The 15,579-nt window shown below is 43.4% G+C and overlaps 1 long non-coding RNA gene and 1 other non-coding gene across 2 annotated transcripts; one reads left to right on the plus strand and one right to left on the minus strand.

Moving 5' to 3' along the window:
* Positions 1 to 6,907: 6,907 nt before the first annotated feature.
* TRNAW-CCA (transfer RNA tryptophan (anticodon CCA)) lies at positions 6,908 to 6,979 on the plus strand. The gene has a single exon. It is a non-coding gene; the product is annotated as a tRNA-Trp (tRNA).
* A 1,649-nt stretch (positions 6,980 to 8,628) lies between these two features.
* Positions 8,629 to 11,034, minus strand: LOC145504897 (uncharacterized). The gene is made up of 3 exons (XR_014052572.1): positions 10,890 to 11,034; positions 10,192 to 10,314; positions 8,629 to 9,571 (listed from the first exon to the last, which is right to left on the minus strand). It is a non-coding gene; the product is annotated as an uncharacterized LOC145504897 (long non-coding RNA).
* Positions 11,035 to 15,579: the final 4,545 nt, after the last annotated feature.

Below are 15,579 nucleotides of genomic sequence, written 5' to 3' on the forward strand. Positions count from 1 at the left end.
TGGGCAATTCATGGCTAGAATATACTGAAATATTATACTGTATGCAATGCTTAATCCATACATTTGTTAAAGGCAGGTATGGTAAAAGAGGCTGAAACAAGGGAATGCAGTTCTTCCTGATACATGCTTGACTGTGGAGAGAATTATTTAATCTAAAGTAGTAAGATATTTTTATCCACTTTCTGGAAATCAAGAGATGAAAATACACCAAAAAAAAAAAAAAAAAAAAAACTAAGGTTATCTTGAAAATAATAAAGTGGAAAAAAATTTCAAAGCAAATTTAGTTAATTGGGATGTGGCTCAGACACTCGTCATGTCAGATTCTTTGCGACCCCATGGACTGTAGCCCACCTGGCTCCTCTGTCCATGGAATTTCCTAAGCAAGAATACTGGAGTGGGTTGCCATTTCCTCCTCCAGGGGATCTTTCTGACCCAGAGATCAAACCCGTGTCTCTTGCGTCTCCTGCATTGGCAGGCAGGTTCTTTACCACTAATGTCACCTGGAAAGCCCAGTTAATTGGGGTAGTAACTTCTTATTGCTTCTGAGTTCTCTACCAAATACCATACATGAGTTAATAAGTTCTTACAGCTCACGCAGTTATGAGGCCAGCAAATCCCTAGATCTGCTGGATGAATCAGTGAGCTGGAGGTCTAGGAGAGCTGAGGGGTTAGTCAAACTAAGCCTAAAGGCCTAGGAATCAGGAATGCTGATGGTGTAGTTTATATCCAAAGGCTGATAGCCTCAAGATCCCAGAAGGACCTGTGTTTCTGGTTTAAGTCTGAAGGCAGGGGGAAAAAAATGATGTCCTACTCTGAAAGCACTCAGACAGGAAAGGATTCTCTCCTACTCAGGGGACGATCAGCCTTCTTGTACATTCAGGGCTTCAGTTGATGTTTGGGCCCACAAGCATGGAAGAGGACAATCTGCTTTACTTGGCTTATACACTCACAGAAACACCCAGAATAATGTCTGACCAAATATTTGGGGACGCCATGGTCCAATCAGGCTGCCATGAAATTAATCATCCTGGAAACATGGGCAGGGACCAGTGAAAGACTGCTTCAAAAGAGCGTGAAATTCTGGAGTGGACTTCTGATTACATTCTCAAAGAGGACCGGGTTTTCTTACCTGCCAGTTGAGAAAAATGTTCTTTATCCCCTTGTAAAATATGAATACTGTCTGGAGAATCATTTTAAAAAAAGAAAAGAAAAATATTTATTTATTCAGCTATACCCGTTCTTAGTTGCACCATGTGGAATCTAGTTCCCTGACCAAGGATCAAACCCCGGCCCCCTGCATTGGGAGCTCAGAATCTTAGCCACTGGACCAGCAGATAAGTCCTATGAATATACCCTTAAAATTACAATAATGAATATCATTCTCTGTTGCACCTACCTTCTGCTGACTGCTTAGCAAACATCTCAATCTTCTTACTAACCCTGCTCTCTACTAAGCTTATTCTCAAGGGAGGGGGATATGAATAGTATCAGTATATGAGGAAATCAAGGCTCCAAGAACTGTGTACTCATCAGTGTTTACAGTACTTGGAACACAGTAGGTATTCAATAAATATTTGTTGAATGATGCTAATTAAGCCTCTTGTTAAAGGCCATACAACTAGAGGTGTGAAGTTAAATTTCAAAACCAGATCTGCTACTGCTAAGTAGCTTCAGTCGTGTCCGACTCTGTGCGACCCCATAGACGGCAGCCCACCTGGCTCCCCCGTCCCTGAGATTCTCCAGGCAAGAATACTGGAGTGGATTGCCATTTCCTTCTCCAGTGCATGAAAGGGAAAAGTGAAAGTGAAGTCGCTCAGTCGTGTCCGACTCTTAGCGACCCCATGGACTGCAGCCTACCAGGCTCCTCCATCCATGGGATTTTCCAGGCAAGAGTACTGGAGTGGGGTGCCATTGCCTTCTCCGCAAAACCAGATCATTTGACCCCAAAGTCAAAGGACTTCAGAGAAAAGCCATGAGCACAGGCAGGGCAGGAAATTTGTGGCTTGGAGTTTAGGCAGTTGCACCTCTGACATTTCATCTGACTCCTGCATGAGGTAGGCCAACAAGACAGAGCCTGAAAAAATTCTGATAATTCCAACAAAGCTTGTCAGCCTCTGGTACAGCTCCTTGAAAATGACTTTGAGCAATTAAGCCACATGCATTGGCAGACATTAGCTCTGGTACTGTTTGACTCAGAAACTCAACAGCCCCATTCCTGGCATGATTTTGAGCATAATTTTCTCCTGGGCTATTAATTCATCCTTTGTTCATAGCTGGAAAGATGGAGACAATGTATGTTTCAAAGCTGTCTGCGCTCTCTTGATGAACAATGTTCTGTTCGTGGGAGGTGAAGCTGAGGGAGGAGGTCTGGTTATTAATTTCCAGAAGTTACATGGTTCAGCCTCAGTGAGATGTTTATCAAGGGGCTAAAATTCTTCCCAGTAACTTATTAGCTATATTTGGAGGCATGTTAAGTCTCGGAGGCCACAGGACACTGTGTGATATGCCTCAGCAGTGATTCATGACACAGAAGGTACTATAATCACCCTCCTGAATTGATTCTCAGCTTTCAACCCAGGGGAAACTTTTCTCTAGGAACATTGGCCTTGAGCATTCCTTAGTGTCTCCCTGCCCTGCTCGCTTCCAAGGCTATGCAGAATCTGTTTTTTCATCTTCAACGAAAATATGTAAATAAATTTTAAAGGGGAATTTTGCTACTTTGTCTGAACTTGCCAAAGACTTGATAAGATCACAAAATGGACAATGCGGTTCTTTCAATTATTTGACAATTGGTGGTGAACAGTCAGAAGGGAGGAAAGTTGGGCATCATTTAAGAAAGAAGATTCATCCAGACAGAGACCTGTGGAAATGCCCTATTGTCCAAAACCAAAATGAGTCATTCGAGAACAGATAATAGTTGTTCCTGGGAGGGACATGTTGACCTTCAACCTAAACCTGAAACTGGAGCCAGAGCCTTTGTTTTGGGCCATATCTCTTTAGGATATCATGTTTGTTGCGATGATCCACCTTCAAATCACATTTGAAATGTGGTTTCACCTCTTCTCACCACAGCTGTGATTCCCACCCTCATCTGTACGCCCATCATCTCCCCTGGTGTTGTGCAAATATCCATATCCTGGCCTCCCTCCAGGCCATTTTCCTCATAGCAGCCTGGGTAATCTGTTAAATCCGAGTCATGCCTCTATTCTGCTCAAAAGCTCCTTGTGTCTCCTCACATCTCTAGAAGTAGAAGTCAGGGTCCTCTGCACCCTCCATGACCCAACCATGTGATCCAGCCCCTCTCTTCCCTCACTGACCTCCTCTCCTACCCAAAGGTAGGACCCAAAGTAAGGGCTCAGGTTTCACTTTCCAATCTTAGATTGGAGGTCTAGGCTTCACCTCAACACATCCCTCTCAGGAACAACCTCTGCCTTCCTTACACCTCCCTTGTTCTCTAGTCCCTTCATGTTTTAGGCATGAGTCCATTTCCAAGAGCCTTTCTCTCCTCCTTGCTTGCTCTGCTCCAGTACATTGGTGGCACTGATCTTTCTCAAACACACCAGGCTCTCTCTGCCTCAGGGCATTTGCACTGTGCTGTTTTCTCTGCCTGGAATGCTCTTCCCCCAAATAATTGTATGGCATGCCTCCTTATCTCCTTTAGGACTTTGTTTCCATGTTTCTCTCTTCTCTGACTATGTTGTTTACAATTACAACTCCTTCTTCCTCCCATCCCTCCACCCTAGTGCTCCCTCTCCTGATTTATTTTTCACATGAGCCCTTTTCATGACCTAAAACATAATTATATATATTTTATTTATTATATCTTACCAATCCAGGGGGCAGAGATATTTTGTCTATTTTGTTTATTGTTGTATCCTTATATCCCTAGAGCTCAGAAGTGTACCTAGCACATCATAAACACACATTACATATTTGTTGAGTGTGGAAATGAATACATGAAGCATTAAATGAACAACTAAACTCTGCATGGTGCTAGTGGTAAAGAACCTGCCTACCAATGCAGGAGACAAAAGAGACATGGATTTGATCCCTGGGTCAGGAAGATACCCTGGAGAAGGGCATGGCAACCCACTCCAGTATTCTTGCCTGGAGAATCCCCATGGGCAGAGGAGCCTGGCAGGCTATAGTCCATGGGGTTGCAGAGTAGGACATGACCGAAGTGACTTTAGCACAAACTCTACCCAGACTTGAGCTGTATGTGCATGGTGTGGAAGATATGCTGTCTGCTCTAAAGAAATGCATGATCCATTTGGGAAGACAGTAGTAGGGAAACTGGTCATTCAGATGTTTTTGCTGTGAGGCACAGAAACCTACTCAAAAATACTCTCAGAACTGAGGTTGATTTTAAAGACAGCTGTGGACTAAAGCTGGTCCAAGAACCAGTAAGCCATGAGGAGCCAAAGGCTGCACTGGAAATCCCCTCTGCTCCTTTTCCCCATGGTTTCTATTTCCTGTAGAGCCTCTAGCCCATCTCACAGGTCCAAGTTTGTACTCTTCAACTGCCAGACTGCCCCCCCTCCATTCCCCACTGTCTTGTCCAGATCCCAGGAGAGTGGCTCTGTCTGATGTTCACTGTCCCCATGTTGGGCAGAGGCCCTCACACCTCATGGGTCACTGGATATGCCCATGGGTGAGCTGCCCTTGACTGGGTACCTACTCTTGGAACATCCTTGCTCTAATTTCCTGAGCAGGTTCGTGTCGGGAGCCGCAATAGGCATTACTGACAAAATGGAGGCACGGCCCCAACCCCCTCTCCTCATCCCGCAGGCACGGTCCCGGGATGAAGGAGTTAGGTCTTGTGATTCTGACTTGTCCTTTCCTTCCTCCGGTTGAGTTGGCTGAAAAGAATGTTATAATCCATAAAGTTAACTATTGACATTTGTTCAAGAATCTTTACAAAGAATACTCCAGGATGAGCACATAGGCTGCAGCTTGAGGCCGTGGGAAACATTGTTATCTGAAACCTGCTTGTAAGGGGAATGTTTATGGCAAAAGAAGTTTGCTGAGTTTAGGGGTTAGGAATAATTAAGAATAGTTAGAAGCTAAAAGTTTAAGATATGTTGTAGTGTTGGCATATTTTACTATAGCTTATGGGAACTAGGTATTTTAGAGATACTAATAGCTAAAAGCCTTTTTAGGAGATGATGAGCTTAAGTTACTAGGGGATAGCAGGATTTAAAGAGAAAAGAAATAAACTGAGGAATGTAATATGCAGCCCAGAGACAAACTTGAGTTACAATGTTATCACAAGGACACTTAAGAGGGAACTCTGAAGGACAACAATGATTTATGGAGACAGTAAATATGGGTGAGGGGAAACTGAAGATGTCATACCTCTGACCTAATGCTTTTGTAAAAGTATAAAAGAAAACCTGATGCTTAAAATAAACATGCAGCCCAGTGCTTTGAGCGAGAGACTGCATCATTTTCTCCGCTGAGATGCAGTCCAAATGAGTGAGAGGCTGCATCATTCACCGACCCCATTCATCCCTTCAGGGAGATTCCCTGGCTGCCAGAGCTGGACTTCGGCAGGTTCGGGTCAGTCAGCCATGCTCAGGACGGGAAGAATACAACACAGTTTGGAATTCTTCGGATTTTTACATGGATTATTTATAATTATAGATAAATTAAAAGCATACATAAGGAAAATTAGTCTAAAATCCTAAATACCATTAACACCTTGGTATACCCTTTTCTTTGCATGCATGTATGCTTATTATTTTTCATATTTTTTAAAATGTATCTATCTTTTTATAAAATGATATCTACTATATAATTTTATATTTTAGTTTTTTTTATCACTTATTAACCATATTTCATGAACATCAGTTCAGTTCAGTTCAGTCGCTCAGTCGTGTCCAACTCTTTGTGACCCCATGGACTGCAGCATACCAGGCCTCCCTATCCATCACCAACTCCTGGAGTTTACTCAAACTCATGTCCATTGAGTTGGTGATGCCATCCAACCATCTCATCCTCTGTCATCCCCTTCTCCTCCTGCCCTCAATCTTTCCCAGCATCAGGGTCTTTTCAAATGAGTCAGTTCTTCACATCAGGTGGCCAAAGTATTGGAGTTTCAGTATCAGTCCTTCCACTGAATATTCAGGACTGATTTCCTTTAGGATGGACTGGTTGGATCTCCTTGCAGTCCAAGGGACTCTCAAGAGTCTTCTCCAGCACCACAGTTCAAAAGCATCAATTTTTTGGTGCTCAGCTTTCTTTACGGTTCAACTCTCACATCCATACATGACTACTGGAAAAACCATAGCTTTGACTAGATGGAACTTTGTTGGCAAAGTAATGTCTCTGCTTTTTAATATGCTGTCTAGGTTGGTCATAACTTTCCTTCCAAGGAGTAAGTGTCTTTTAATTTCATGGCTGCAGTCACCAACAGCAGTGATTTTGGAGCCCCCCAAAATAAAGTCTTTCACTGTTTCCACTGTTTCCCCATCAATTTTCCATGAAGTGATGGGACTGGATGCCATGATCTTAGTTTTCTGAATGTTGAGTTTTAAGCCAACTTTTTCACTCTCCTCTTTCACTTTCATCATGAACATCATTCCATGTCATATCCAGAGATATATTGATATTTAATTATTGAATAGTGTTTCATTTTATGGATATATTGTAATTTATTCAACCAATTCCTCATCCTTGGATATTTAGATTGTACCTAGATTTTGATGTTATGAAATATGCTAAATGATTAGTTGTTTTTGTTAATAAATCTACAATTGTTTTCTTAGAAAAAATTCCTAGAAGCAGAATTTCTGGGTTGAAGAACATAAACATTTAAAAAATAATGATATTAACAGCTGACATTTATTGAGCATGGTATATCCAATCACTTTAATGTCACAATTACAACATGCATATGAAGTAGACTTCCCTGGTGGCTCAGAGGTTAAAGCATCTGCCTCCAATGCTGGAGACCCGGGTTCGATCCCTGGGTTGGGAAGATCCCCTGGAGAAGGAAATGGCAACCCACTCCAATATTCTTGCCTGGAGAATCCCATGGACAGAGGAGCCTGGTAGGCTACAGTCCACGGGGTCGCAAAGAGTTGGACACGACTGAGCAAGTTCACTTTCACTTTCACTTTATGAAGTAGACACACTTATTGTACCATCCTGCAGATGAGAACACGTTCACACAGACATGAAATTACTTCCCTAAGATCCTATGGCAGGTAAGTGGCAGAACCAGGATTTGAATGCAGTAACTCTAGCATAGAGCCCTTAACCTCTAAACCATACTGCCTCCCTGGAAAAGTAGGACCTTTTTGTAGAAAGAAAGGCCCTATTAGGGTCTTCAAGGGAGGTTAGCCAGCTATAAGCAGGACTTTGACCCAACAGGCCACATGCTACTGGTAGATTCATTCATTTATTTAACAAATGATGTCTGGAGGGCCTTTATTAAACAATAGTGTGCCCCTTAGCAACATGCAGCTAAGGTGTTTCATTTTTGACCCTTTCAAGGTAGAGTTGATTTGGTATCCAGCCGATAGACCCCTGGTTGAGAAAATATTGACTTTACTCATGAAAGGACTGGCAGTTTAGCTGGCAGGATCACTCACTTGTCTTGATAACTTGTGTTTCTGGAAAATTACTAGCCTAGAGGAGCCTGGCAGGCTATAGTCCATGGGGTTGCAAAGAGTCAGACATGACTGAAGTAACTGAGCACTCACACACCCTAAAAATTGCAACACAAGGTTGATAAGTCCAACTTCAGTGTGATAGAAGGGATGTGTGAGTGCATGCTAAGTCATGGGTTGCCATGCCCTCCTTCAGGAGTCTTCTTGACCCAGAGATCAAACCTGCATCTCTAACGTCTCCTGCATTGGCAGGTGGGTTCTTTACCACTAGTGCCACCTGGAAAGCCCAATAGGAAGGATAAGAATGGGCAAAAGGGAGCTATAAGTGACTTTCAAAAGGTGGACTGGAGTGAGAGGCCAGGTGGCTATTGGGTGGCTCTCTCGTGGTTGAGTCACAGGGGAGCAGGTGTGCACTTGGGGCAGGATAACAAGTCTAGACTTCATGAAATAACAGTCCTCCAGCTGTCAGTGAGAGCAGGACTAGGTGTGACCCAGAAAAGCAAACATAGCTTTTTCTCCTGGAGATAGTTTATGATGATGTGGAAATGTCACCTGAAAGCTCTTGGCTTCCTCACAGGTACATTCCCAATGAAGAATTAGTACAAGTGGTCTGACACATAGTCATCTAATGAGTCAGAGTTTGTAGAAGACCATGCCCAGGAAACCTGGGAAAGCATACAGCCCAGGTAGAGAGTACTCAAGTGCTTGACAATGAGAATTCTACCCCTTTCATCTTTTTAACTCCATGTTGCTGGTGTTGTTTAGTCACTAAGTTGTGTCTAACTCTTTGTGATGCCATGAACTGTATGTAGCCCATCAGGCTCCTCTGTCCATGAGATTCCCAGGCAAGAATACTGGAATGGGTTGCCATTTCCTTCTCCAGGGGATCTTCCCAACCCAGGGATCAAACCCGTGTCTCCTGCTTTGGCAGGCAGATTCTTTACTGCTGAGCCACCTGGGAAGCCCTTTTAACTCCATACTTTAAAGATGTTTATACAGATAAAATACATACATCTTTTAGGTACATACTTTAAGATATTTATGCAGATAAAAATGCAAAATTATGTTACATATGCAAGCGTATACTGAAAGGACATCCGCTAGGTTTGCCTTTGTTTTTTGCCCATCCAGTTTCCTAAAACAGAGCTCCCCTCACCTGTGTGGAGAATGAGGACCAGGCAGCAGCACCCCTGAAAAAAACATCCTGCCCTGAGTGTACTGACTTGCCCATCACCTTCCATCCTACCTGCGGCACTTTCTCAGGTATGTGGCTAGATGTCTGCAGTGGACACTGTTGGTTGTCTCCTCCCATGGGCGTGGTACCCACCCTCCTTCCTAACTGAATCCCAGTTCTATTCAGTATCCCCTCCTTAGTGAGGCCCTTGTGCTTCCAGGTGGGCTGTGACCATCCCCAGCTTCCTGAGGCTGACCCTTGATGAAGTTAAGCTACTTCGAGTGACCCTTACTCTTCCTCTTACTAGAGACAGTGTAAGCCTGAACATGTGATACACTTCAGACCAATAAGAAATGAGATTAGCTCCTTCTTAAAAGAGAAACAGGGATATTTCTTTTATTTGACACTTTTGTGTTTTTATGTGATACTTATAGAAGTGGCTGCCATTTTATTCCCACAAGCTAATAATGTAAGGACAAGGCAGTAGACTTGCACCAAGGCTGGCAAAGCAGAAAAATGGAGAGAAACTAGGTTCTTAGTGATGTCACTAACTTGGGAGCAATTCTATCACAGGGCTTTTTGTTATGTAAAATAAGAAATGTTTCTTCTTGTGTAAGTCTTTTTGACTTGAAATTTTCAGTTACTTGCAGGCAAAAACATTTTAATACAATCCCCCGATATTCTCATACCCAAAGGGCTTCTGACCAGCAGAAGGTGATGTTAGAAGCATCTGGCATCTCCTCCTTCCTCTCTCCCAGGGAAAACATTCTAAGAGACATCTTGGCTATGAAAACAAATTAAACAGAATTTCACCACATCCTGTTGGAGGTATTGATCGAAAGAGGTGGGAGTTGATTGATACACATCCCACATCAACCAAATTAGTTCTGAGAAATGTCATCAGTGATTCTATAACTGGAATTCTCAAAACCAGGATTCTGAGCTTGAGACTTCAAATGTTGGTGGTAAACCTTCAAAAATTATAATTTTTGGCACACTAAATGTTTTCAGACAGCTGTTTATCTCACTCTGGGGTGCTGAGTGCCAATAAATTTCACTAGTTTATTACAATAGCCTGTAGTGTTTCAGTTCAAGACAGATTAGTAATAATAGATGATGTGGATAATCTGGCTCTAAAACTCATAAAAATCACAATTCAATTTCCATTTAAGGATAGGCAATGCCATTTAGATTAAGAAATGACCTAAGCTTAATCCAAAATGGTCATAAAATTTTGAAAGTAAAAAATTCTCCCTTAACTCTCATATAAAACCTAGACATCTGATATATCACCATTCTCTGACTATAAGATGAAGACATGTTTCCTATTTTAAAGTCTGTAAAATGACCCAGAAGCAGCTCTTCTTTCTACAAAACTCTGGAAATCTAGTATTTTATACTCACAGTGTGTGAGGGCAATGGGAGATAGTTTTACTTCAGCAGACAGCTAGATCCATGACTATCACAGATCAGGTGACCAGGAAGTTCCCAGAATCTCTAAAATTATCCTCTCTTAGCCCACATGACCTAGGATTCAAAAAGAACAAATATAATTCAATATCACAGATGCTGCTAACATCCAGCAGCAGGCAAGGGCCTAGGACTTGTATACTACTAGTTGGAGAAGTTGAGTACACATACCCTCTTCAGAGCTTGAGAAGAGACTAATTTGAGGGAGGTCGGGGCTCTGAGTTGCTATGATATGGACATTAAGTAAAGGAATGTGACTTTATTTTTTAATCAAGGGCTCACTGCATAATCCTCATTGCCTTTTCAGATGGGTTTTCCTTCCTTTCCACCGTGCTCTACGGCCCAGGAGGCTGGAGATTTGTATCCACAGGCTTCTTGGTCCTCCAAGCCTCTGGTAGGGTTTGCCAAGGAGTTCTCATAAGAGACTAGAAGGCTGACAGAGAGTGATGATGGGTCTTTATTCCCTCCAGCTCCCTCTTGGCTCCTGTGGGCAACCCCCTGCAGTCTGTTATTCCCAGGTTCTGGTAACCCCTTCAGGCCTAGGAGCAGGAGCAACTTCCCAGTGTTGCTAGGCTCTGGGCACCTCATCATCCCTGACTGGTTTTACTGGACAATAATTAACCCCATCTCACCTTTGTCAAGGGCGTCTCAGGTGGCACAGTGATAAAGAATCTGCCTGGCAATGCAGGAGACAAGGGCTCGATCCCTGGGTCGGGAAGATCCCCTGGAGGGGGAAATGGCAACCCACTCCAGTATTCTAGCCTGGAAAAAAATCCCATGGACAGAGGAGTCTGGTGGGCTACAATCTATGGGGTCACAAAGAGTCAGATACGACTGAGCACACACACACATACCTTTGTCATTGGTACCTTTGTTGATCTTTCCTCAGTTACTGTCACAATTACAGCTGTGATTACAGGTGCTGTTGGTCTCCTGTTGGGCCTTGACTGATGATATTGTTCAAATGTCCAGGCTGCTCATGAAATAAGAGCACTGAACCAGCAAAAACAATATATTTAACTTAAAAAATTTTTCTTCTTGAAATTAAAATTTCATTTATTTAGGCAAAATATGAGGTCTCCTTTCATGACGATTTTGACTATAAGCTACTGTCATTTCTTAATCCTGATTGCCCCTCCTGTCCCTAATTCCTTCTAGATACTTGCTGAGTTCTTACTAATTTGTGATTTCCAGACAGCTTGCTGCCCCCTCTTCCTCCTGGTGAATCTCTGAGTCCTTAATATGGAAGTATGGAAAAGAGGAAACATCACGGGCTTCGGTTTCTGCCTATGAAATCATGAAGATAATGAATCACATAAATGAGAACTGTCTCCTAGAAGTTATCAACAGTTCAGTTAATTTCCACCAAGGTTTACTGAAAGCCTATAATATACAGGCTCCGGGGGTTCAAAGACATTTAATATATACTGTCTGACTTTAAAGAACTGAAGGCCTGGTGGAGGTGTTCTAACCCTTCACAAAACGGAGGGCAGAACAGCGAGTTGTTTGGAAAAGATGAATTTGTAGGCACTAGTAGCCAATTAGAACTTAGCGATAGGTGGGCAGTTTAGATACAGAACACCAGTTTTTAGCCAAAATGTTCATGCAATGGGACCTCAGATTTTTCATACACCCTCAATTTTAAAGTGGAGGGGAATAGAGCTAGGGTCCAGGAAGGAGTGGACTCATAAATACATGAGTGTATCACATATGCACTAAATGCTAGAATGGAATTTCATGCAGTGTTATGGGAGCACCAAGGAGCACTGAACTCTACCCGGTATTTGAGAAAACTTCTATAAGACAATAACTGGGCTGCACTTTGGAGAGAGTTATCCAAGTGAAAATAGATGGGCATCATGTAAGGGAGGAGAGGGAACAGTGAGGGCAGGCATAGTGTGTGAGGACAGCTAACCACAGCTGCGTGACCAAGACAGAAAGAGGCTCTGGTGACTGAACAGGACCCAGAGGGCCAGGCGAGGCCTGAGACCCACGACTGTGTGCAACACTTCGGATGTGCACTCAGCCCCTTCATTTATTATGCTCCTTAATCCTGCTGCTTCCCTGGGGCTTAGAACGGGCTCCAAAAGTACGTCTGTTAGGAGGACAATAGGAGTGACTCCAGGAAGGGATGGTCTCCACAATATCCTCACCAAAGCAGGGATTCAGGCCAAGGAGAAGGAGACTTAACTAGAAGTGGCTCCCCTTCCCTGGACATACCTAAGTGAATGGGGTGAATGACAAATGGAGCAGCTCCCAGCTTCCTCATCCTGGAAGGTGAGTGTTTAGGAATGAGGACTTACAGATCTCACTCCAGTGACAGTATGGGAACTGTCACTTAATAAGCTCCCCATGTGCTGCAAATGTCCAGCCAGCTTGAAACCACTGTTGGAGCTGCATTTCCTAAACGGTGTTCCATCATTCTGGGAACTACTGGGTCAAACACCTTTAAACAGTTGTCTTGATTACAGGACTTCTCACTTGTCTTTATCTGCTACTACTCTTTAAGACTTGAAGAGGAGTGGGGAAAGGGTAGGGAGAAATATATCATATTTTCTAAATGTATTTGACCATACAATGTTTCTCTCACTCTCTCTCACCCTCTCCCTCTCTCTCTTTTTGGTAGAGCATTTCTTAAGACTGGGCTCCATGAAGAACATATTTTGCGGAAAGCTGCTCTAGAAGCTCAAAAGAAGGGTGTGTGATAGTTAATTTTATGTGTCATCTTGGCTGGGTCACAGGGTACCTAGATATTGGCCAAACAGTCTTCTTGCTGTTTATGTAAAGGTATTTTTGGGTGAGCTTAACATTGAATCACTGGACTGAGTGAAGCAGATTGCTCTCCCTAATATGGGTGGGCCCTATCCAATCAGTTGAAGGTATGAATAGCTCACTCTCCTCTAGGTAAAAGAAAATTCTTTCCTGCCTGACTGCCTTCAAATTGCGATATTGATCTTTCCCCCACCGCCTTTAAATGTGAACTGAAACACTGGCTCTTTCTGGGTCTTGAGCCTGCCAGAAATGGCACCATCCCCTCTCCTTAGTCTCCATATTGCTGACTCATCCTGCAGATCTTGGGACTTGTCAGCCTCTGTAATCTCATGAGCTAATCCTTATAAATAAATTTATAAGGATTTAAATCTACCTATTATAGGAGACCAGAATAAGCTACCCCAAAAAATGCCCTTGGCATAGAGATTATTTTGAGCTGATTGTTCTGAGAAACAGTAAACATAGGAGAAGCCGTCAAAACAGAGTAGAAGTTACTCTTCTATAAGGGAAATTTGCATTTATTAAAGAAAAATCTCTGTGAGGGTGTTTCCTTATCTTTACCTGAAAGAGAAGGATGACAAATTATTAGAAACTTATCAATGGAGAAGACATCAATTAAAGCCTGTATAACAAACTGTACTTTTGTTTATCACACTTTTCCTCATCTCCTCTGTAACTGACTCCCTCACACCCTTGTTTCTTTGATTTAGCTGAAGATGGTATTTGAACCAGAATTCTAACATACCTCTTTGAGAGTTTCTCATTTTTTCCTGGGTGTCTTCCATGAGACATACATGTTAAAAAAAACTTCTATTTTTCTCTTATTAATCCATTTTGTTACAGGGACCCCACTGAGCATTTAGAAAGATAGAAGGAAAACAATTCTTTTTCCTCCCCTACTTTATCTATCATTTATCTGTTTATCTATCCTTCTACATATCCATCTATCCATCCATCTTTCTTATCCATTCATCCTCTCGGTCTATTTCACTGGAGAACTTTGTGTAATACTGGTAACCTCCATCAACCACTACAAGAGTGGTGCCAAGGCAGGTCAGACTGCCTCCCCACAATTGGTCACTACTGTCAGTAGTTAGGAGCCATCATGGTGATGGGCAGCAGCCTCCATGCATAAAACCTATCTGGTGAGTGCTTCCTTACAGAGCCAAGGCTTCTCTAGGCATCTGGGAGGGGATGACCACCATTTCTCCTAGGATACTGCTTCTTACTTGTGGGAGGGGTGATTACAAGTCTTGGCTGGTTCACTATGATATGTGGGCTCCAAAGTGAGGGACTGGATTCTTTATGGAGTTCTACAGATGACCAAAGGACCCTCTCTCCCCAACCCCTTCATGCTTGCCCAGATGCTTCAGAGGGACCAAACTGAGTCCCTGTAATGGTCATGGGACACCTCACAGGTGCACAGTGCTGTGGCCCAAATAAGTTGAATGGGAAGCAAAGTAGAGCTGCATCCCTCACAGGAATGCATCCCTCCTGCCTACTCTGGGGAACAATGCTCAGGCCCTGGAGAGGCAGCAGCTACAGGAGACGCTTTAGCTGGACAGGGAAGCCTGGCATGCTGCAGTCCATGGGGTTGCAAAGAGTTAGACACAACTGAGCAACTGAACTGAACTGAAAGGAGACCCTTGTTTCTTTATCTAACACAGTGAATGTCATCTAATGCAGAAGTTACTGCAAGTCACAATGTGGGGCTGATGACAAGCTAAGCCCTGCTGGGACCCCTTTCCTGTGTGGCAGCCAGCCCAAGACAGCATTTCAGGGGGCTCCAGAGATGGGCAGAGCTGGGAACTGGGTGAAGATCAGATCCCTCACCAGGGTACAGAAATGTGTTGCACAGGAGCCTGCAAACCAGCTGGGAGTGGGGATCACCCAGCTTACCACTGAGGCTGAGATGGAGGTTTAAGCCTAGAAAAGTTAACTTCAGGAGAAGGAAGGAAAGATGGTGGAAAGAATGAAAAAAAGGGAGGAGGAGAGAGAAAAGAGAATTAAAAAAAAAAAGTTCCTACATTTGCTCTGGGCTGAGTACACACATTTTCTCATTAACCCTCACCATAGCTCCACAAAGAGAGAGCTATTATTTCTCCCAGGACACGCAGACACAAAAGGGAAGTACAGTGGTCAAGAGATTTGCCCACTGTCACCTGCCAAGGATTGTAACTCCCACCTGCCTGGCTGCAGGGCTTGGGTGCTATATGGGAAGGAAGAAGGTGAGATGGAGGGGACAGAGGACAGATGTTGGGGGCGAGATGTACAGAGAGACAAGGTCTTGGGTGCTGGGCATGGAGGTTCCTGGGGTCACAGGGCTAGAAATGAGAAGAATAGGGAATGGAGTGTCTGTTCCCTCAGGGTTAAGAAGGCACTTCCTTAGCATGTAGGATGAGGGCTCCAGATAACCTTTGACTGTTTTTTCTGGATTCTTCTCCCTGGAAACATGTGCTTTGTAAGTTGTACTCTTTCTTACTGATGTTTGTCTTCTCTCTGTTTATTGACCTGTTCCCTTGGAGCTGCTCAGAAGGGTTGTGGCCTGTG

The sequence above is a fragment of the Giraffa tippelskirchi genome, chromosome 5 (genome assembly GCF_054371585.1).
Source record: "Giraffa tippelskirchi isolate mGirTip1 chromosome 5, T2T-mGirTip1v1.2.pri, whole genome shotgun sequence".
Classification (NCBI taxonomy): domain Eukaryota; kingdom Metazoa; phylum Chordata; class Mammalia; order Artiodactyla; family Giraffidae; genus Giraffa; species Giraffa tippelskirchi.